We start from the raw sequence: 24,685 nt of genomic DNA, 5'->3' as shown, positions 1-24,685 counted from the left end.
ATAAAATTTGGCATGCTTGTTAATGATGTTATGTCACATATGCTCACCAATTTTTGTGAAGTTCTGAGTTTTCATTTATGATTTATAGGCATTTTAGTGTATTTTGCCACGCCCCTTTTATAAATTACCCTATTACAGCCACCCAAATGCAAAAGTTAAACTTTTTTTCGATAATTATTGATCTAGAGAGTCCAGAGAAATGTCCTAGACTGGTCTGGTTCCGATCGGGCGAAAAACCAGGGACTAGTTCGCAAAAGTAGGTTTTTAACATATTCATGAATATTTAATGAACGGTTTGATTGACAGCAATGGTTCTTGAGGCAAAGTTGTTCAGCATGAGCAGATCTATAAGATGATATGCATTTTGTGATGATCAGTGTAACACCACGTGATTACAGAGCCATAAAACTCGTTAGCGCCAACTAGTGGCCGATTTCTTTCAAAATTCTTACAGACCTCTAGGGGCTTGAGCCGAACATGCCCACCGAGTTTCGCTCCGATCGGACTTCGTTAACGGTGCTCAAACCTCATTGGCCAATGGCGGCCATGTTTTTCGAGATACGCCAATATGCTTTTAGACATAGGTGGCCCCTTGGGCCAAGACACTGCATACCAAATTTCAAGTCATTCGGAAAAACGGTCAGGTGTCTATATGTTTTTTTTTTGTTTATAGCGCCACCATGTGGCCAATCGACGCAATTGTTTTACTGTGACCTCAGATTGACCTCTTACACATGTGTACCAAGTTTGGTGAAGTTTACTTAATTACTTCTTGAGTTATAGCCATTTTAGTAAAATGGGCTCCTCCCACAACGTTAATTTTGCACCCCCTAGCGACCATGAAGCGAAATTTCAACTTTTTTTCGATAATTATTGATCTTCAGACTCTAGAGAACAATTCTGCACTGGTTTGGTTCCGATCGGGCGAAAAACCAGGGACTAGTTCGCAAAAGTAGGTTTTTGACAAAATTCAAAATGGCGAAAAATCTATCATGGCGGAAATGAAATCGGAGATATACATTTTTTTCTTCAGGAGCTCTGGATTTCAATGATATAAGACACTTGAAGCTACGCCTTACGGTCTGGGAGTTCTGAGCAGTTTCGCGCTTTTGATTGCTATAGCGCCACCTATGGGCCGATTGGGCTGAGTCCGTGTATCTGAGTAGCGAGCAATAGTACTACCATCTGGCAAAGTTTCAAGTCTCTAGGTCTTACGGTTTGGGCTGCACGATGCGTTTTATGGCGGAAAAATAATAATAATAAAAATCAGGACAATTACAATAGGGTTTCAGCACTTCGTGCTTGAACCCCTAATAATAAAAATCAGTACAATTACAATAGGGTTTCAGCACTTCGTGCTTGAACCCCTAATAAAAATCCTTACAATAACAATAGGGTTTCAGCATTTCATGCTTGAACCCCTAATAAGAAGAGACGTTTTTGCCAGTTATAGCGCCACCTATTGTCCGATCTTCACGAAACTTGGCATGCTTCTTCACCATGTTAGGACACATATGTCCATCGATTTTTGTGAAGTTTGGTGTTTTCCCTTAGGTTGTATAGGCTTTTGAGTGTTTTTTGTCCCTCCACTTTCCTAAATGACCCTGTTACAGCCAGGCAAATGCAAAAGTTCAACTTTTTTTTGATAATTATTTATCTAGAGAGTCCAGAGAATTGTCCTAGACTGGTCTTGTTCTGATTGGACCAAAAACCAGGGACTAGTTTGCCAAAGTAGGCTTTGGACAAAAGTGGCCATATAAATTTTTTTTTTGCTCAAATCGGGATTTGGAGATAGCCATGTTGTTCGTCTGGAGCCAGGGATCACAGTGATGCTAAATTTGAGCCTCTAGGACAAACTATGTATGAGTTATGACCAATTTAGTAAATGTGGTCATTATAGCACCACCTATTGGCCAATCTGGGCCATATTTTGATAGGTTCTCCCCAAATTGAGCACTATCATTTGGCCAACTTTCAAGGTTCCAGCTCTTACGGTTTGGTCTGCACGATGCGTTTTAGGGGAAAATAATAATAATAATAAAAATCCTTACAATAACAATAGGGTTTCAGCATTTCATGCTTGAACCCCTAATTAAAGCTGCAAGCAGCATTTAGCGGGGTTCAAGCATTTAGGGTCTTTAAGCACATAAGGCAGTTTAGTGAGTTGTCTGAGTTTTTGTTTAGGATTTACAGGCTTTTGAGTGTTTTTTTGCCATACCCATTTTCTAAATGATCCTGTTATGGCTACCCAATGGGTAAAGTTAAAGTTTTTTATATAATTAATAATCTAGAGCTTCCAGAGAATTGTACTGCACTGGTATATTTCCGATCGGGCGAAAAACCTAGGACTAGTTCCCAAAAGTAGGTTTTTAACATAATCGCAAGTATTTAATGAACAAATTGATTGACAGCAGTAGTTCTTGAGGCAAAGTTGTTCAGTATGAGGAGATCTATCAAATGATATGCATCACGTGATTACATAGCCGTAAAACCTGTTAGCGTCAACTAGTGGCTGATTTTTCAAAATTCTTACAGACCTCTAGGGCCACGAGTCGAACATGCCCACCGAGTTTCGTTCTGATCGGCCTCCGTTAAGAGCAAACTAACAGCTTTGAATTAAAATGGTGAGGTATCCTGTTGTAAACATCAACCATGCCTGTTGACAGTTTTGTGGGAAGGGAATGAAAAGTTCTCAAATCCGCAGCACAGCCTCAGACATAACATTTATATCCATGATCTGCCATTTTCACTATTGTCCTTGCTTGCTTCTTCACAATACCTGCAGATCTTCTGATGATTCGGCTGTGCAGGTCCACATTAACACTGCCTGGCCTAGAACATTGACTGGAAAATCCAAATTTGGGGGGTATAAATATTAATGATCCTGACTCCAACGTCACAGTCGGTGTTATGGTGGGATTCACTCATTTTTCAGCGGTCTTTTGCAAACAGGAGATTTACACATGAAGGAGGAAACAATGGTGTTTGAGGCTCACGGTATGTCAGTTCCATGTCCAGAACTCTTATCATTCAACTATGCCAAGATAAATACAGTTTTCAATTGTATGGCACCTTTAAAATAGATGATTAGTAATATAATGCTTACTTGGAGTCTGAAATGGCTTTAACAAAAGAAGAAAAATATTCTTAGATTTCTGTTCATTCTAATCATGTACAAATAAAGTAGCACAATAAGATTACATTTATTTGAATGCATTAGTGAGTGTGTGATTGTGCTGTGTGTGCAGCGTGTCAATACTAAAAGTGAAGGTGTAGTTGATATCTTTGGTGATAATATCTGTAGTAATCATAAAAAAACAATTAAGAAATAAAGAATTCAAATTACAAATAATATTCTATTAAGATATGAGTTACAATAACATGATTTGCAATAGTAATAATATCAATAATATATGCACAATACACACAGATTAGACTATCAGGTCTGTGTTTTACAAAAACATTAGTATTGCAGCCAATGTGAGTCTGTGGGATTTATAAACAGACAAAATATGACTTGAAATGTTATTTTAATGATTTTATTAAGTTTAAACAATATTTCAAATGAAAAAAAAAAGAAAAATAATATTTTAGTTAGCAGAATGAACCAATGAGTGTTCTTCTTCTGGTGGTTAAAATGTAAATGAAAACAATAATACTTAAACAATAATACTTAATACACTAACCATGCTTGAACACACACATGCACACAAATGTTTTTGTAGATGTAGATATTTAAAATAAAAGATAGGTAACAAAATGATAATTGCAAATCTTTGCCTCAAGAATCACTAATGTCAATCAAACCGTTCATAATCATAATAAAAAAATAAAATATATACAAATATCATAATAAAACAAAAAACATCGTAATAAAAAAGATTGCTTCTTAAAGCATTTGTTTATTTCCCAATACTGAAAGCAAATTAAAAGATCATGCGTAATCCTGCTGCTCCCTCTAGTGGACAACAGTGGTATTATAGCTTTTTTTACAGTTGAAGTGTTTGAATGAATGAATGGGAATTTGTTTTTTTACTTATATCTCAGGAACCAAAAGGCGAAAAATTCTGAAACTCAGAGCATAGATAGTGCTTGAGGAGCCCTGTTGAATGAGACCATCAAGGTGTTTTTGGGCGATTGGGGCTGGGAGTTATGACTGTTATAAGGCATATCTGTTCGGGCTATTATCTCTGGAATGCCCAGGGCAAATAACACCACATTTGAATCGAAGCTAGCCAAGGACGCGCCCTTTCCAACGAGCTCTCACACAAGGTTCGGGGTGGTTTGGGTCGGGAGTTGCGGTCGTTCAAAGTCGGGGGTCCGCGGGCTTGCGATGCGCGGGGGGGCGCGCTCCCGAGGCCCGCAACGACACGTTTCGATCAAGAGCCCCGAGAGGTCCTCACCATCAAAATTTGAGCGCGCAACGACTTTCCGTTTTCGAGTTATGAATGAATTTGTATTTGGGGGCGTGGCTTAAATGCCGTTATACTTTCGTTTCATTTCATTCATTTACTTTCGTCCATTTACATATCTCAGTGTAACACAATTGTCAATAGTAATACTCAATAGATGAGTTTTGACAAAATGTGATTGTAAATGTTAAAATAATGATTTTATAAAGTCTAAATATGAATTTTATAACAATATTAGGGAGTAGTATGATGAAATGACAGCAGGGGGCAGTAAAATACCACTTATTGGCTTAATATGTCATTATATTCATATAAAATCACCTTTTGAAGAAGTTAAACTTTTTTTCTGATAATTATTGATCTAGAGAGTTCAGAGAATTGTGCTGCACTGGTTTTGAACATTATGATATGAACATTATATGATAGAAGACACCATTTACAGCAAATACAGGCAATTTACCATAGGAAATATATGGTTTTAAAGCGTTTTAACAGTTATAGCGCCAACTATGGTCCGCTCTCCATAAAATTTTCCATGCTTCTTAAGCAGGTTATGACACATATGCTCATCAATTTTCGTGAAGTTCTGAGTTTTCGTTTAGGATTTATAGGCTTTTGAGTGCATTTTACCACGCCCATTTTCTAAATGACCCTGTTAGCCATGCGAAAAATGCAAAAGTTCAACTTTTTTTTGATAATTATTGACCTAGAGAGTCCATAGAATTGTCCTAGACTGGTTTGGTTCCGATCGGGCGAAAAACCTAGGACTAGTTCGCAAAAGTAGGTTTTTAACATAATTACGAATATTTAATGAACGGTTTGATTGACAGCAATGGTTCTTGAGGCAAAGTTGTTCAACAAGAGGAGATCTATCAAATGGTATGCATTTTGTGACAATAAGTGTAACACCACGTGATTACAGAGCCATAAAACTCGTTAGCGCCAACTAGTGGCCGATTTCTTTTAAAATTCTTACAGACCTCTAGGGCCATGAGTAGAACATGCCCACCGAGTTTCGTTCCGATCGGCCTCCGTTAACCTTGTCTAATAGGTGCTCAAACTTCATTGGCCGATGGCGGCCATGTTTTTTTAGATACGCCAATGTCCTCATACACATACATGACACCTTGGACCAAGACACTGCATACCAATTTTCAAGTCAATCGGACTAACGGTCAGGTGGTTAAAGCCTGTTTTATGTTTTTTTCATATTATAGCGCCACCATGTGGCCAATCGCCGCGATTTTTTTACTGTTACCTCATATTGAGCTCATACATATGTGTACCGAGTTTGGTGAAGATACCTCATTTACTTCTGGAGTTATAGCCATTTTAGTAAAATAGGCCCCTCCCACAACGTACGTTTTGGCGCCCCTTAGCGTCCGTGAATCTAAATTTCGACTTTTTTTCGATAATTATTGATCTTCAGTTTCTAGAGAACATTTCTGCACTGGTTTGGTTCCGATCGGGCGAAAAACCAGGGACTAGTTCGCAAAAGTAGGTTTTTGACAAAATTCAAAATGGCGGAAAATCTATCATGGCGGAAATGAAATCGGAGATATACGTTTTGTTCGTCAGGCATCCAGCTTTCCAATGATATAAGACACTTGAGTCTACGACATACGGTCTAGGAGTTATGAGCAGTTTCGCGCTTTTGGTCGCTATAGCGCCACCTATGGGCCATTCGAGGTCATAATTTGATAACCTCTCCTCGATTTTTGTACTACCATATGGCAAAGTTTCAAAGTTCCAGCTCTTACGGTTTGGGCTGCACGATGCGTTTTACGGCAGAAGAAAAATAATAATAAAAATCAGGACAATTACAATAGGGTTTCAGCACTTCGTGCTTGAACCCCTAATAAAAATCAGTACAATTACAATAGGGTTTCAGCACTTCGTGCTTGAACCCCTAATTAAAGCTGCAAGCAGCATTTATCGGGGTTCAAGCTGTTAAGGCCTTTAAGGTTTATAAGCACAAAAGCATCAAAAGTTATTAAAATTTATTTAGCAAGCATGTAAACACTAACATTATAGATGAAAAAGACCATTTACAGCCAATGCAGGCCATTTACCATAGGTAATATATGGTTTTAAAGCTTTTTAACAGTTATAGCGCCACCTTTGGTCCGATCTCCATAAAATTTGGCATGCTTGTTAATGATGTTATGTCACATATGCTCACCAATTTTTGTGAAGTTCTGAGTTTTCATTTAGGATTTATAGGCATTTTAGTGTATTTTGCCACGCCCCTTTTATAAATTACCCTATTACAGCCACCCAAATGCAAAAGTTAAACTTTTTTTCGATAATTATTGATCTAGAGAGTCCAGAGAATTGTCCTAGACTGGTCTGGTTCCGATCGGGCGAAAAACCAGGGACTAGTTCGCAAAAGTAGGTTTTTAACATATTCATGAATAATTAATTAATGGTTTGATTGACATTAGTGGTTCTTGAGGCAAAGTTGTTGAGCATGAGCAGATCTATCAAATGATATGCATTTTATGACGATAAGTGTAACACCACGTAATTACAGAGCCAAAAAACTCGTTAGCGCCAACTAGTGGCCGATTTCTTTCAAAATTCTTACAGACCTCTAGGGCCATGAGTCGAACATGCCCATCGAGTTTCGTTCCGATCGACGTCCGTTAACCTTGTCTTATAGGTGCTCAAACTTCATTGGCCGATGGCGGCCATGTTTTTTGAGATACACCAATGTCCTCATAGACATACATGGCACCTTGGACCAAGACACTGCATACCAATTTTCAAGTCAATCGGACTAACGGTCAGGTGGTTATGGGCCGTTTTATGTTTTTTTCATGTTATAGCGCCACCATGTGGCCATTCGACGCGGTTTTTTTACTGTGACCTCAAATTGACCTCTTACACATGTGTACCGAGTTTGGTGAAGATACCTCATTTACTTCTGGAGTTATAGCCGTTTTAGTAAAATAGGCTCCTCCCACAACATACATTTGGGCGCCCCTTAGCGACCGTGAATGGAAATTTCAACTTTTTTTCGATAATTATTGATATTCAGACTCCAGAGAACATTTCTGCACTGGTTTGGTTCCGATCGGGCAAAAAACCAGGGACTAGTTCGCAAAAGTAGGTTTTTGACAAAATTCAAAATGGCGGAAAATCTATCATGGCGGAAATGAAATCGGAGATATACGTTTTGTTCGTCAGGCATCCAGCTTTCCAATGATATAAGACACTTGAGTCTACGACATACGGTCTAGGAGTTATGAGCAGTTTCGCGCTTTTGGTTGCTATAGCGCCACCTATGGGCCATTCGAGGTCATAATTTGATAACCTCTCCTCGATTTTTGTACTACCATATGGCAAAGTTTCAAAGTTCCAGCTCTTACGGTTTGGGCTGCACGATGCGTTTTACGGCGGAATAATAATAATAATAATAATAAAAATCAGTACAATTACAATAGGGTTTCAGCACTTCGTGCTTGAACCCCTAATAATAAAAATCAGTACAATTACAATAGGGTTTCAGCACTTCGTGCTTGAACCCCTAATAATTAAAGCTGCAAGCAGCATTTATCGGGGTTCAAGCATTTAAGGCCTTTAAGCACATAAGCATTTAAGACATTACGTTTTATTTAGCAAGCTTTTAACCACTGAAATAATAGATGGAAAAATCCATTTACAGCCAATAAAGGCAATTTACCATAGGAAATATGTTGTTTTCAAACCTTTTTGCCAGTTATAGCGCCACCTATGGTCCAATCTCCATGAAACTATGCATGCTTCTTCACCATGTTATGACACATATGCCCACCAATTTTCGTGAAGTTCTGAGTTTTCATTTATGATTTATAGTTATTTTAGTGTATTTTGCCACGCCCCTTTTATAAATGACCCTATTACAGCCACCCAAATGCAAAAGTTTAACTTTTTTTCGATAATTATTGATCTAGAGAGTCCAGAGAATTGTCCTAGACTGGTCTGGTTCCGATCGGGCGAAAAACCAGGGACTAGTTCGCAAAAGTAGGTTTTTAACATATTCATGAATATTTAATGAACGGTTTGATTGACAGCAATGGTTCCTGAGGCAAAGTTGTTCAGCATGAGCAGATCTATCAGATGATATGCATTTTGTGATGATAAGTGTAACACCACGTGATTACAGAGCCATAAAACTCGTTAGCGCCAACTAGTGGCCGATTTCTTTCAAAATTCTTACAGACCTCTAGGGGCTTGAGCCGAACATGCCCACCGAGTTTCGCTCCGATCGGACTTCGTTAACGGTGCTCAAACCTCATTGGCCAATGGCGGCCATTTTTTTTCGAGATACGCCAATATCCTTTTAGACTTACATGGCCCCTTGGGCCAAGACACTGCATACCAAATTTCAAGTCATTCGGAAAAACGGTAAGGTATCTATATGTTTTTGTTTTGTTTTATAGCGCCACCATGTGGCCAATCGACGCAATTTGTTTACTGTGACCTCAGATTGACCTCTTACACATGTGTACCAAGTTTGGTGAAGATATCTCATTTACTTCTCGAGTTATAGCCATTTTAGTAAAATAGGCTCCTCCCACAACATTAATTTATCACCCCCTAGCGACCAAGAATCGGAATTTCGACTTTTTTTCGATAATTATTGATAGTCAGACTCCAGAGAACAATTCTGCACTGGTTTGGTTCCGATCGGGCAAAAAACCAGGGACTAGTTCGCAAAAGTAGGTTTTTGACAAAATTCAAAATGGCGGAAAATCTATCATGACGGAAATGAAATCGGAGATATACGTTTTGTTCGTCAGGCGTCCAGCTTTCCAATGATATAAGACACTTGAGTCTACGACATAAGGTCTAGGAGTTATGAGCTGTTTCGCGCTTTTGGTTGCTATAGCGCCACCTATGGGCCGATTGGGCTGAGTCCGTGTATCTGAGTAGCGAGCAATAGTACTACCATCTGGCAAAGTTTCAAGTCTCTAGGTCTTACGGTTTGGGCTGCACGATGCGTTTTATGGCGGAAAAATAATAATAATAAAAATCAGGACAATTACAATAGGGTTTCAGCACTTCGTGCTTGAACCCCTAATAAAAATCAGTACAATTACAATAGGGTTTCAGCACTTCGTGCTTGAACCCCTAAAAATCAGCACAATTACAATAGGGTTTCAGCACTTCGTGCTTGAACCCCTAATAATAATAATTAAAGCTGCAAGCAGCATTTAGCGGGGTTCAAGCATTTAGGGTCTTTAAGCACATAAGGCAGTTTAGTGAGTTGTCTGAGTTTTTGTTTAGGATTTACAGGCTTTTGAGTGTTTTTTGCCATACACATTTTCTAAATGATCCTGTTATGGCTACCCAATGGGTAAAGTTACAGTTTTTTATATAATTAATAATCTAGAGCTTCCAGAGAATTGTACTGCACTGGTATATTTCCGATCGGGCGAAAAACCTAGGACTAGTTCGCAAAAGTAGGTTTTTTAACATAATCGCAAGTATTTAATGAACAAATTGATTGACAGCAGTAGTTCTTGAGGCAAAGTTGTTCAGTATGAGGAGATCTATCAAATGATATGCATCACGTGATTACATAGCCGTAAAACCTGTTAGCGTCAACTAGTGGCTGATTTTTCAAAATTCTTACAGACCTCTAGGGCCACGAGTCGAACATGCCCACCGAGTTTCGTTCTGATCGGCCTCCGTTAAGAGCAAACTAACAGCTTTGAATTAAAATGGTGAGGTATCCTGTTGTAAACATCAACCATGCCTGTTGACAGTTCTCTTTTGTGGGAAGGGAATGAAAAGTTCTCAAATCCGCAGCACAGCCTCAGACATAGCATTTATATCCATGATCTGCCATTTTCACTATTGTCCTTGCTTGCTTCTTCACAATACCTGCAGATCTTCTGATGATTCGGCTGTGCAGGTCCACATTAACACTGCCTGGCCTAGAACATGGACTGGAAAATGCTAATTTGGGGGGTATAAATATTAATGATCCTGACTCCAACGTCACAGTCGGTGTTATGGTGGGATTCACTCATTTTTCAGCGGTCTTTTGCAAACAGGAGATTTACACATGAAGGAGGAAACAATGGTGTTTGAGGCTCACGGTATGTCAGTTCCATGTCCAGAACTCTTATCATTCAACTATGCCAAGATAAATACAGTTTTCAATTGTATGGCACCTTTAAAATAGATGATTAGTAATATAATGCTTATTTGGAGTCTGAAATGGCTTTAACAAAAGAAGAAAAATATTCTTAGATTTCTGTTCATTCTAATCATGTACAAATAAAGTAGCACAGTAAGATTACATTTATTTGAATGCATTAGTGAGTGTGTGATTGTGCTGTGTGTGCAGCGTGTCAATACTAAAAGTGAAGGTGTAGTTGATATCTTTGGTGATAATATCTGTAGTAATCATAAAAAAAAATTAAGAAATAAAGAATTAAAATTACAAATAATATTCTATTAAGATATGAGTTACAATAACATGATTTGCAATAGTAATAATATCAATAATATATGCACAATACACACAGATTAGACTATCAGGTCTGTGTTTTACAAAAACATTAGTATTGCAGCCAATGTGAGTCTGTGGGATTTATAAACAGACAAAATATGATTTGAAATGTTATTTTAATGATTTTATTAAGTTTAAACAATATTTCAAATGGAAAAAAAATGAAAAATAATATTTTAGTGAGCAGAATGAACCAATGAGTGTTCTTCTTCTGGTGGTTAAAATGTAAATGAAAACAATAATACTTAAACAATAATACTTAATACACTAACCATGCTTGAACACACACATGCACACACATTTTTTTGTAGATGTAGATATTTAAAATAAAAGATAGGTAACAAAATGATAATTGCAAATCTCCTCTGTATAACACCATTTTCAGATTTCAAATTAATCACTGAGAGGCAGAATTGTTCAAACTGAGAGCTCAGTAAAAATGAAGTGATAAACTTTGACAAAACATGACTGTGTTATAATAGGTGATTTTCATGCAAGTAATTTTATATAGTCCAAAAACTAATGCAAAAGCACAGATGAAAATATTTTATTAAGTAGAATGTCCTGCAGAGGGCAGTAGAAGACCACTAATTGACTCACTTTCATTTGAAATACTTTTTTATCCACCAGTAAAACAAAGCAGTTTCTCCATGTTCTTTCCATTAAGCATGCTTACACACACAGACACACACACAAACACAAACACATCCACACACACACACACACAAAGACAAATATGTTTTCAATGTTTTTAGGATGTGATATTGTGAAAATATCTTCATCTCCTCATCTTGAACAACTTTGCCTCAAGAATCACTAATGTCAATCAAACCGTTCATAATCATAATAAAAAAAAAATATATATACAAATATCACAATAAAAAAAAAAACATCGTAATAAAAAAGATTGCTTCTTAAAGCATTTGTTTATTTCCCAATACTGAAAGCGAATTAAAAGATCATGCGTAATCCTGCTGCTCCCTCTAGTGGACAACAGTGGTATTATAGCTTTTTTTACAGTTGAAGTGTTTGAATGAATGAATGGGAATTTGTTTTTTTACTTATATCTCAGGAACCAAAAGGCGAAAAATTCTGAAACTCAGAGCATAGATAGTGCTTGAGGAGCCCTGTTGAATGAGACCATCAAGGTGTTTTTGGGCGATTGGGGCTGGGAGTTATGACTGTTATAAGGCATATCTGTTCGGGCTATTATCTCTGGAATGCCCAGGGCAAATAACACCACATTTGAATCGAAGCTAGCCAAGGACGCGCCCTTTCCAACGAGCTCTCACACAAGGTTCGGGGTGGTTTGGGTCGGGAGTTGCGGTCGTTCAAAGTCGGGGGTCCGCGGGCTTGCGATGCGCGGGGGGGCGCGCTCCCGAGGCCCGCGACGACACGTTTCGATCAAGAGCCCCGAGAGGTCCTCACCATCAAAATTTGAGCGCGCAACGACTTTCCGTTTTCGAGTTATGAATGAATTTGTATTTGGGGGCGTGGCTTAAATGCCGTTATACTTTCGTTTCATTTCATTCATTTACTTTCGTCCATTTCCATATCTCAGTGTAACACAATTGTCAATAGTAATACTCAATAGATGAGTTTTGACAAAATGTGATTGTAAATGTTAAAATAATGATTTTATAAAGTCTAAATATGAATTTTATAACAATATTAGGGAATAGTATGATGAAATGACAGCAGGGGGCAGTAAAATACCACTTATTGGCTTAATATGTCATTATATTCATATAAAATCACCTTTTGAAGAAGTTAAACTTTTTTTCTGATAATTATTGATCTAGAGAGTTCAAAGAATTGTGCTGCACTGGTTTTGAACATTATGATATGAACATTATACGATAATAGATAGAAGACACTATTTACAGCAAATACAGGCAATTTACCATAGGAAATATATGGTTTTAAAGCATTTTAACAGTTATAGCGCCAACTATGGTCCGATCTCCATAAAATTTTCCATGCTTCTTTAGCAAGTTATGACACATATGCTCATCAATTTTTGTGAAGTTCTGAGTTTTCGTTTAGGATTTATAGGCTTTTGAGTGCATTTTACCACGCCCATTTTCTAAATGACCCTGTTATAGCCATACGAAAAATGCAAAAGTTCAGCTTTTTTTTGATAATTATTGACCTAGAGAGTCCATAGAATTGTCCTAGACTTGTTTGGTTCCGATCGGGCGAAAAACCAGGGACTAGTTCGCAAAAGTAGGTTTTTAACATAATTATGAATATTTAATGAACGGTTTGATTGACAGGAATGGTTCTTGAGGCAAAGTTGTTCAACAAGAGGAGATCTATCAAATGGTATGCATTTTGTGACAATAAGTGTAACACCACGTGATTACAGAGCCATAAAACTCGTTAGCGCCAACTAGTGGCCGATTTCTTTCAAAATTCTTACAGACCTCTAGGGCCATGAGTAGAACATGCCCACCGAGTTTCGTTCCGATCGGCCTCCGTTAACCTTGTCTAATAGGTGCTCAAACTTCATTGGCCGATGGCGGCCATGTTTTTTGAGATACACCAATGTCCTCATAGACATACATGGCACCTTGGACCAAGACACTGCATACCAATTTTCAAGTCAATCGGACTAACGGTCAGGTGGTTATAGCCTGTTTTATGTTTTTTTCATATTATAGCGCCACCATGTGGCCAATCACCGCAATTTTTTTACTGTGACCTCAGATTGACCTCTTACACAAGTGAACCAAGTTTGGTGAAGATACCTCATTTACTTCTGGAGTTATAGCCATTTTAGTAAAATAGGCCCCTCCCACAACATACATTTGGGCGCCCCTTAGCGACCGTGAATGGAAATTTCAACTTTTTTTCGATAATTATTGATATTCAGACTCCAGAGAACATTTCTGCACTGGTTTGGTTCCGATCGGGCGAAAAACCAGGGACTAGTTCGCAAAAGTAGGTTTTTGACAAAATTCAAAATGGTGGAAAATCTATCATGGCGGAAATGAAATCGGAGATATACGTTTTGTTCGTCAGGCGTCCAGCTTTCCAATGATATAAGACACTTGAGTATACGACATACGGTCTAGGAGTTATGAGCAGTTTTGCGCTTTTGGTCGCTATAGCGCCACCTATGGGCCAATCGAGGTCATACTTTGATACGTTCTCCCCAAATTGAGGACTACCATTTGGCCAACTTTCAAGGTTCCAGCTCTTACGGTTTGGGCTGCACGATGCGTTTTAGGGGAAAATAATAATAATTAAAGCTGCAAGCAGCATTTATCGGGGTTCAAGCTGTTAAGGCCTTTAAGGCATTTAAGCACAAAAGCATCAAAAGTTATTAAGAGTTATTAAGCAAGCATGTAACCACTGACATAATAGATGGAAAAGACCATTTACAGCCAATACAGGCAGTTTACCATGGGAAATATATGGTTTTAAAGCTTTTTAACAGTTATAGCACCACCTATGGTCCGATCTCCATAACATTGTTTACTGTGACCTCAAATTGAACCCATACACATGTGTACTAAGTTTGGTGAAGATATCTCATTTACTTCTTGAGTTATAGCCATTTTAGTAAAATAGGCTCCTCCCACAACAATTTACCACATTCTAGTATTATTTACTATGATTCTAGCATGATTTACCGTAGTTTACCATGATTTACCATGAAATACTACATTCTAGTATGATTTACCATTGTTTACTGTGATTGTAGCATGGTTTACCATAGTTTATCATGATTTATCATAGTTTACCATGATTTATTATAGTTTACCATGATTAACCCTGTTCTAGCATAGTTTACCATGTTCTAGCATATTTGCCATGATATACCATGTTCTAGAATGATTTGCCAGAATTCTAGAATGATTTACCTTGATACACCACATTACTAGCAATTATGTGAAGTGTCAGTGCAAATGAAGTGATAAACACTGACAAAATATGATTGTGTTATAATAGTTATTGTAATAAGTATTTTCCATGTTAACTCAATAATGCATGCTTACACACACACACACACACACACACACACACACACACACACACACACACACACACACACACACACACACACACACACACACACAGATACAAATATGTTTTCAATGTCTTTAGGATGTGTTATTGTGAAAAAATATTTTAATGGTCTAACCATTTCATATATTTCATTGTGATCTATATTATCAGTCCAATAATAATAATAAAAAAATAGCTTTAACCATTTGTTTGTTGACCAAAGCTGAAAGCTGATAAAAAGATTAATACTATGTCTAATACTGCTGCTCCCTCTAGTTGACAACAGTGGAATTACAGCCTCCATCTTACAGTTGAAGTGTTTGAATGAATGAATGGGAATTTGGTTTTTCACTTATATCTCGGGAACCAGAAGGCGAAAAATTCTGAAACTCAGAGCATAGATAGTGCTTGAGGAGCCCTGTTGAATGAGACCATCAATTATTTACTATGATTTACCATGTTTCTAGCGTGATTTACCACATTACTAGCAATTATGTGAAGTGTCAGTGCAAATGAAGTGATAAACACTGACAAAATATGATTGTTATAATAGTTATTGTAATATAAGTGTTTTCCATGTTAACTCAATAATGCATGCTTACACACACACACACACACACACACACACACACACACACACACACACACACACACACACACACACACACACACACACACACACACAAATATGTTTTCAATGTCTTTAGGATGTGTTATTGTGAAAAAAATATTTTAATGGTCTAACCATTTCATATATTTCATTGTGATCTATATTATCAGTCAAAAAAAAAAATAGCTTTAACCATTTGTTTGTTGACCAAAGCTGAAAGCTGATAAAAAGATTAATACTATGTCTAATACTGCTGCTCCCTCTAGTTGACAACAGTGGAATTACAGCCTCCATCTTACAGTTGAAGTGTTTGAATGAATGAATGGGAATTTGGTTTTTCACTTATATCTCGGGAACCAGAAGGCGAAAAATTCTGAAATTCAGAGCATAGATAGTTCTTGAGGAGCCCTGTTGAATGAGACCATCGCTGTGTTTTTGGGTGATTGGGCCCGGGAGTTATGACTGTTCAAAGGCATGTATTTTGGGGCTGTTATCTCTGGAATGCCCAGGGCAAATTACACCACATTTGAATCGAAGCTAGCCAAGGGTGGGCCCTTTCCAACGAGCTCTCACACAAGGTTCGGGGTGGTCTGGGTCGGGAGTTACGGCGGTTCAAAATCGGGGGTCCCGCGATCTGGCGATCCGCGGGGGGGGGGCGCGCTCCCGAGGCCCGCGACGACACGTTTCGATCAAGAGCCCGGAGAGGACCTTACCATAAAAATTTGAGCGCGCAACGACTTTCCGTTTTCGAGTTATCAGTGAATTTGTACTGGGGGGGCGTGGCTTAAATGCCGTTATACTTTCGTTTCATTTCATTCACTTACTTTCGTCCATTTCCATATCTCAGTGTAACACAATTGTCAATAGTAATACTCAATAGATGAGTTTTGACAAAATGTGATTGTAAATGTTAAAATAATGATTTTATAAAGTCTAAATATGAATTTTATAACAATATTAGGGAGTAGTATGATGAAATGACAGCAGGGGGCAGTAAAATACCACTTATTGGCTTAATATGTCATTATATTCATATAAAATCACCTTTTGAAGAAGTTAAACTTTTTTTCTGATAATTATTGATCTAGAGAGTTCAGAGAATTGTGCTGCACTGGTTTTGAACATTATGATATGAACATTATACGATAATAGATAGAAGACACCATTTACAGCAAATACAGGCAATTTACCATAGGAAATATATGGTTTTAAAGCGTTTTAACAGTTATAGCGCCAACTATGGTCCGATCTCCATAAAATTTTCCATGCTTCTTTAGCAGGTTATGACACATATGCTCATCAATTTTTGTGAAGTTCTGAGTTTTCGTTTAGGATTTATAGTTATAACTATATAGTTAAGCAGTTTTCTGCACTAAAGCAAACCAGTTTTTCCATGTTAACTCAATCATGCATGCTTACACACACACACACACACACACACACACACACACACGAAGACAAATGTTGTTGTTGTTTTTTCAATGCTATTGGGATATGTCATAATGAAAATATATTTGAATGGTCTATAAACATTTCACAAAGTCTTTGTTAGCTATTAATCAGAAGATTCAGAATTTATTCAGAAACCTAAGACTACACAAACACATTATGTTGTAGATACAGACATTTGAAATATATGATGTGATAAAACTGTCAATACTAATACTTTAACGGACGGATTTTGACTAAATGTAATTGTAAATGTTCAAATAGTGATTTTATAAATTTTAAACAGCAGGGGGCAGTAAAATACAACTTATTGGCTTAATATGCCATTATATTCATATAATTTTCACCTTTTTAACTGTTATAGAGGCAAATTTTGTCCGATCGGTCTGAAAATTTTCATGCATGTTCAGAGTGATATTTCACTGGCTTTTTAAGAAGGTCTGAGTCATTCATTAAAGAGATATAGGCTTTCGGGGACACTTGGTAAAGGCTACATTTTGAAGTGGACCTATTATATCTATCCAAATGAAGTAGTTCAACTTTTTCTGACAATTATTGACCTAGTGAGTCCAGAGAATTGTATTGCACTAGTTTTGAACATTATGATATGAAAACTATATGATCAGAGATGGAAAAGACCATTTACAGCCAATACAGGCAGTTTACCATAGGAAATATATGGTTTTAAAGCTTTTTAACAGTTATAGCGCCACCTTTGGTCCAATCTCCATAAAATGTTGCATGCTTGTTAATGATGTCATGTCACATATGCTCACCAACTTTTGTGAAGTTCTGAGTTTTCATTTAGGATTTATAGGCTTTTTAGTGTATTTTGCCACGCCCATTTTATAAATGACCCTATTACAGCCATACAAATGCAAAAGTTCAACTTTTTTTTGATAATTATTGATCTAGAGAGTCCAGAGAATTGTCCTAGACTGGTCTGGTTCCGATCGGGCGAAAAACCAGGGACTAGTTCGCAAAAGTAGGTTTTTAACATATTCATGAATATTTAATGAACGGTTTGATTGACAGGAATGGTTCTAGAGGCAAAGTTGTTCAGGATGAGCAGCTCTATCAAATGATATGCATTTTGTGACGATAAGTGTAACACCACGTGATTACAGAGCCATAAAACTCGTTAGCACCAACTAGTGGCCGATTTCTTTCAAAATTCTTACAGACCTCTAGGGCCATGAGTCGAACATGCCCATCGAGTTTCGTTCCGATCGGCCTCCGTTAACCTTGTCTAATAGTTGCTCAAACTTCATTGGCCGATGGCGGCCATGTTTTTTGAGATACACCAATGTCCTTATAGACATACATGGCACCTTGGACCAAGACACTGCATACCAATTTTCAAGTCAATCGGACTAACGGTCAGGTGGTTATAGCCTGATTTATGTTTTTTTCATATTATAGCGCCACCTAGTCTTCAATCGTCGCGATTTCTTTACCGTGACCCCAGATTGACCTCTTACACATGTGTACCGAGTTTGGTGAAGATACCTCATTTACTTCTGGAGTTATAGCCATTTTAGTAAAATAGGCTCCGCCTTCTTCAAACGTTTTGGCACCCCTTAGCGACCGTGAATCGAAATTTCAACTTTTTTTCGATAATTATTGATATTCAGACTACTGTGAACATTTCTGCACTGGTTTGGTTCCGATCGGGCGAAAAACCAGGGACTAGTTCGCAAAAGTAGGTTTTGGACAAAATCCAAAATGGCGGAAAAATTTGCATACCGGAAATAAAATACCTCCTATATTTCTTGTTCGGCTTGAGCCAAGGATTCCAATGATGTATGACACTTGAAGCTGAGACAAATGGTTATTGAGATATGAGCAAAATAGTGATTTTTTTTTTTTTTTGCGCTATAGCGCCACCTATTGGCCAATCGGGCTCATACTTTGATAACCTCTCCTCGATTTTTGTACTACCTTGTGGCCAAGTTTCAAGTCTCTAGCTCTTACGGTTTGGGCTGCACGATGCGTTTTAGCGGAGAAGAATAATAATAATAATAATAATTAAAGCTGCAAGCAGCATTTATCGGGGTTCAAGCAGTTAAGGCCTTTAAGGCCTTTAAGCACACAAGCATCAAAAGACATTAAGTTTTATTTAGCAAGCATTTAACAACTGACATAATAGACGGAAAAGACCATTTACAGCCAATACAGGCAGTTTACCATGGGAAATATATGGTTTTAAAGCTTTTTAACAGTTATAGCGCCACCTTTGGTCCGATCTCCATAAAATTTGGCATGCTTGTTAATGATGTTATGTCACATATGCTCACCAATTTTTGTGAAGTTCTGAGTTTTCATTTATGATTTATAGGCAAATTAGTGTATTTTGCCACGCCCCTTTTTATAAATTACCCTATTACAGCCACCCAAATGCAAAAGTTCAACTTTTTTTCAATAATTATTGTTCTAGAGAGTCCAGAGAATTGTCCTAGACTGGTCTGGTTCCGATCGGGCGAAAAACCAGGGACTAGTTCGCAAAAGTAGGTTTTTAACATATTCATGAATATTTAATGAACGGTTTGATTGACAGCAATGGTTCTTGAGGCAAAGTTGTTCAGCATGAGCAGATCTATAAGATGATATGCATTTTGTGATGATCAGTGTAACACCACGTGATTACAGAGCCATAAAACTCGTTAGCGCCAACTAGTGGCCGATTTCTTTCAAAATTCTCACAGACCTCTAGGGGCTTGAGCCGAACATGCCCACCGAGTTTCGCTCCGATCGGACTTCGTTAACGGTGGTCAAACCTCATTGGCCAATGGCGGCCATGTTTTTCGAGATACGCCAATATCCTTTTAGACATAGGTGGCCCCTTGGGCCAAGACACTGCATACCAAATTTCAAGTCATTTGGAAAAACGGTCAGGTGTCTATATGTTTTTTTTTTGTTTATAGCGCCACCATGTGGCCAATCGACGCAATTTTTTTTACTCTGACCTCAGATTGACCTCTTAAACATGTGTGCCAAGTTTGGTGAAGATATCTCATTTACTTCTCGAGTTATAGCCATTTTAGTAAAATAGGCTCCTCCCACAACCTTAATTTATCACCCCCTAGCGACCAGGAATCGGAATTTCGACTTTTTTTCGATAATTATTGATCTTCAGACTTCAGAGAACAATTCTGCTCTGGTTTGGTTCCGATCGGACGAAAAACCAGGGACTAGTTTGCAAAAGTAGGTTTTTGACAAAATTCAAAATGGCGGAAAATCTATCATGACGGAAATAAAATCGGAGATATACGTTTTGTTCGTCAGGCGTCCAGCTTTCCAATGATATAAGACACTTGAGTCTATGACTTATCGTCTAGGAGTTATGACCAGTTTCGCGCTTTTGGTTGCTATAGCGCCACCTATGGGCCAATCAGCGTCATAATTTGATAACCTCTCCTCGATTTTTGTACTACCATCTGGCCAAGTTTCAAGTCTCTAGCACTTACGGTTTGGGCTGCACGATGCGTTTTACGGCGGAAGAATAATAATAATAATAATAATAATAAAAATCAGTACAATTACAATAGGGTTTCAGCACTTCGTGCTTGAACCCCTAAAAATCCTTACAATTACAATAGGGTTTCAGCACTTCGTGCTTGAACCCCTAATAATAAAAATCCTTACAATAACAATAGGGTTTCAGCACTTCGTGCTTGAACCCCTAATTAAAGCTGCAAGCAGCATTTATCGGGGTTCAAGCAGTTAAGGCCTTTAAGGCCTTTAAGCACACAAGCATCAAAAGACATTAAGTTTTATTTAGCAAGCATTTAACAACTGCCATCATAGATGAAAAAGTCAATTTACAGCCAATACAGGCAGTGTACCATAGGAAATATATGGTTTTAAAGCGTTTTTACAGTTATAGCACCTTTTTGCCTGAGTCTTCTTATAGTCTTGCCTGATCTCCACCACTTATATTAGTAGTACTCAAAGTGTGCCCATATATATATGTGTCAGATTTGTTGTAAATATGTAATTTTGATAAGGAGTTTAGACAATTATATTCAGTGGCGTAACGAGCCAACACCGGGCCCTTAAGTAGGATTATCAAGGCGGGCCCCTTGATGACGCAATTGATGACATTGATGACGCAATGTCCGCGAGTAGGCTACCATGAATAGGGCAGGATATATAAGAGATGAGATGACTAACAAAATCAGGAGTAGCCTACGCTCACCAAAAAAAAAACAACAACAGCGCACCATAACACATTGTTAGGCCTAGGTCCAAATACATAAAAAAGATGCTCTCTTACATTTTCCGAGCTTTCCTTTGTGCAACTGCAAAGTTGTCGATTAGATCTGGATTGTGCGCACAGGCATTCTCAATTGACCCTTTGCAGGGAGTTTGATTGACAGGTGATCTGACTAATCATAATCCGCCATTTTGCCCAACAAAGCAGTCAGGAGAGTTAGTAGATTAACATTGGAGGATTTAAATTTGAAAAACAAAGTGTACTGACGTCTTAGCACTTTAAAACAACATTCCTTTTATGTTTATTCATGTTTATTTTAATGCTATAAATTAACTAGAAGGAAGAGATGATCAGTTCACAAGCAGCTTTAACTGAGCCTCGAGTCTACAGCGATCTGTCAGACACATTAAAGAGTCACAAAACTAGGGCTGTCCCCGACTATGGATTTTCATAGTCGAATCAGAATCGTCATGTCTTGCCTATAGTCGATTAATAGTCGAATCATGTGTATGGGGGTGGGGCTGGGGGCGGGGCTTTAACGTTTCAAAGCCGCGATGTACAGAAAATCACACAAAGATATAGAAGAAAATGTATAAAAACATTTTTGATCAATAAAACTAAGAAATAACATAAATAAATCAATTTCACATGCAAATCAAATTAAATCGGCTAAATTACCTGAATGAGCAGGCCAGCCTACAGCACAACATCGATGCACCGAAAAAATAAACAATTAATTTACTAAATTAAATTAGAACAGAATATACCTTTCTAATAAATAAAAATACAAAACGAAATAAATCAGAATCAAGTCACAGGATGAGGAGCAAATGTGTGCAAAATGCCTAAAGTGCAGGGGAACATATTCAAAACACAAGCCACAAATAGTTAAGATTAGATAACCCTGACAGATTAATAAATAAAATTAAAATAAAGAAATTATTAAAATAACGATAGTAGCCAGAATTTTCAACTTTGTCTTTTTAACTGCAGAAACAACAATAAATGCTAAACTGGAGAGGCAGTCTTTTTAGCTAAAAATGTTCACAGCATCCAAAAATAAAATTAGAACCGGCTGAAAAGTTTTGAAATCACTTGTACCTGATCGAGAGAACAAATCCTGAACGTCTTTCACTCTGTCTGTCCGTTGGAGTCTTTTCAAATTGTGCGCGCGGATAAAATAGATTCTAACGTGAAACCCAGTCTATGCGTGAAACATGTTAACGTTGGCCTATCGTTGGCCTATCGAAGCATCGAATCTTCGACTATTCGGGGTCACCCCTACACAAAACGGTATTTATTGTTTAAATGTCTCTAAAAAATTACTACATTTGAAAGGTGAGACTTTGTTTCATATCAAAAGTACTTGTCTGTCAGTGCGCAGTCTTTTCTCTGATCCGCAATGTATTTTTCACTGCGTGAGAACTTGGTGTGGTGTGAGAGTCAGACATACGCTTGTCAGACATAGCAACAGTAACTAAAGTGGGCGGGTCTTTGCGAACGGTCATTGACAGTATGGACGGGGATTCGCCAGTCCCAATTCAAAACAAATTTCATCACAATCCATCATTGTTCGTTTCAAACATGTGAGAGCATCAAAATGATCCATGGGTGAAATTGATTAGATTTAATAAATTTTTTTGTCAGTTCCTATCCTAATTTTAACATTTTGGCGTTATTGTTTAGCTATTTACCTATGTCTTCAAATTTTCTTTGTTTTTTTGTTGTTGTCTCGATCGGACTAACGGCTTTGAAGATAACCACAATTTTTTAAAGCTCTAAATGACACTTACAAAAGTCATAAGGCGAAACCTGGCATGTTTGGTATTGTTGGACTCGGCAAGGATTCAGGAGTCTTAAGAGGTCACTCATGTGAATAAAACACGGGCTTGAAACTTCTAAGGCTCCTTCAAGGCATTGTGCCAATGACGTATACTGAGTTTTTTGAGATACACCAATGTTCTCATAGACTATCATGGCACCCTGGACAAAGACACTGCGTGCCAATTATCAGTAGACTAATGGTTGGGTGCGCTTATAGCTATTTTCATGATTTTTTCACTGTTATGGCGCCAACAAAAGGCCAATTGTCACGATTTTTTTCATGTCAACTCAGATTGAGCTTATGAACATGTGTCCCAAGTTTAGCGAAAATATCTCTTTCCGCTCACAAGTTATAACAATTTTATAGCGCCACCAAGTAACCAATTGCCATGATTTTTTTCACGTGACCTCAGAATGAGCTCATGAACATGTGTCCCAAGTTTTGTGAAAATATCTCTTTCCGTTCACAAGTTATAACCGTTTTATAGTGCCACCTAGTGGCCAATTGTTGCGATTTTTTTCAAGTGATCTCAGATTGAGCTCAGGAAGAAGTATCCCAAGTTTAGCAAAAAAATCTCTTTCCGTTCACAATTTATAACTGTTTTAGTAAAAGTGGCCCTGGTGCCATCAAATATTTTGGTTCCCTTTATCGACCGTTGATTGAAATTTTGAATTTTTTGGATGATTATTGATTGTCAGACTCCAGAGAATATTCTTGCAGTGGTTTGGTTCCGATCGGGAGAAAAACCTAGGAGAAGTTTGCAAAAATAGGTTTTTCAAAAAAAATGCAATTTACTCGAAATTGGCGCCTGAAGGGCGAGCAAATCGGAGATAGCCATTTTGTCCGCCTTGAGCCAAGGATTCCAACGATATAAGACACTTGATCCTGGGACAAACGGTCTAAGAGTTATGAGCGATTTAGTACTTTTGGTTGCTGTAGCGCCACCTATGGGCCAATTGGGGTCATACTCTGATAGGTTGTCCCCAAATTGAGGCCTACCATCTGGCCAGGTCTCACGTCTCTAGGCCTTACGGTTTGTCCTGCACGATGCGTTTTACGAATCCTTACAATTACAATAGGGTTTCAGCATTTCATGCTTGAACCCCTAATAAAAATCAGTACAATTACAATAGGGTTTCAGCACTTCGTGCTTGAACCCCTAAAAATCAGGACGATTACAATAGGGTTTCAGCACTTCGTGCTTGAACCCCTAAAAATGACTTTTTTGTGCGATTACAAACAATAGCAGTAAGGTGACTGCAGACCCTCGCCCCAATCTTGTAATGTTCAAGAAAGTGAAACCAAATGTTAGCATCTGTTTTCAGATGATCATAGAAAGACCAAGATCTGATTATCTTCCTTGCCTAATAATTGAACCAGATCAGTATATTTTAAGTTCTGTGAGGGGACATACTCACACAGACAAACAGATGGACGCATGGGTCTAATTACTCTAATTACAATACCCTTAAATCTTTAGATCTCTTAGAAATGTAATGTGCTTCACTAATACAACTAGGCTATGTCAAGTAATACAATTTAAAAAGGTAAAATTTTACAAAATGATGTAAACAAATATGTGCAGTGTATGCTGAAGAATGTGTGTCCTGTCATCCCTGTTACTCTGGTCAGTCCTGTTACTATGATGTCAATC

At 37.8% G+C, this 24,685-nt stretch overlaps 2 protein-coding genes across 2 annotated transcripts in view; one reads left to right on the top strand and one right to left on the bottom strand.

Moving 5' to 3' along the window:
• LOC309485771 (uncharacterized protein) overlaps positions 1–24,685 on the bottom strand; it is a 506,515-nt gene that overhangs the window by 300,785 nt on the left and 181,045 nt on the right. The window lies entirely within an intron of this gene.
• The window catches only part of LOC309485805 (uncharacterized protein), a 242,703-nt gene that overhangs the window by 213,813 nt on the left and 4,205 nt on the right, over positions 1–24,685 (top strand). The gene's annotated exons all lie outside the window — the stretch shown is intronic.

The sequence above is a fragment of the Leuciscus leuciscus genome (genome assembly GCF_965113295.1).
Source record: "Leuciscus leuciscus genome assembly, chromosome: 21".
NCBI lineage: Eukaryota > Metazoa > Chordata > Actinopteri > Cypriniformes > Leuciscidae > Leuciscus > Leuciscus leuciscus.
Note: the sequence above shows the minus strand (reverse complement) of the source record. Positions and strands in the feature narration are given on the sequence as shown.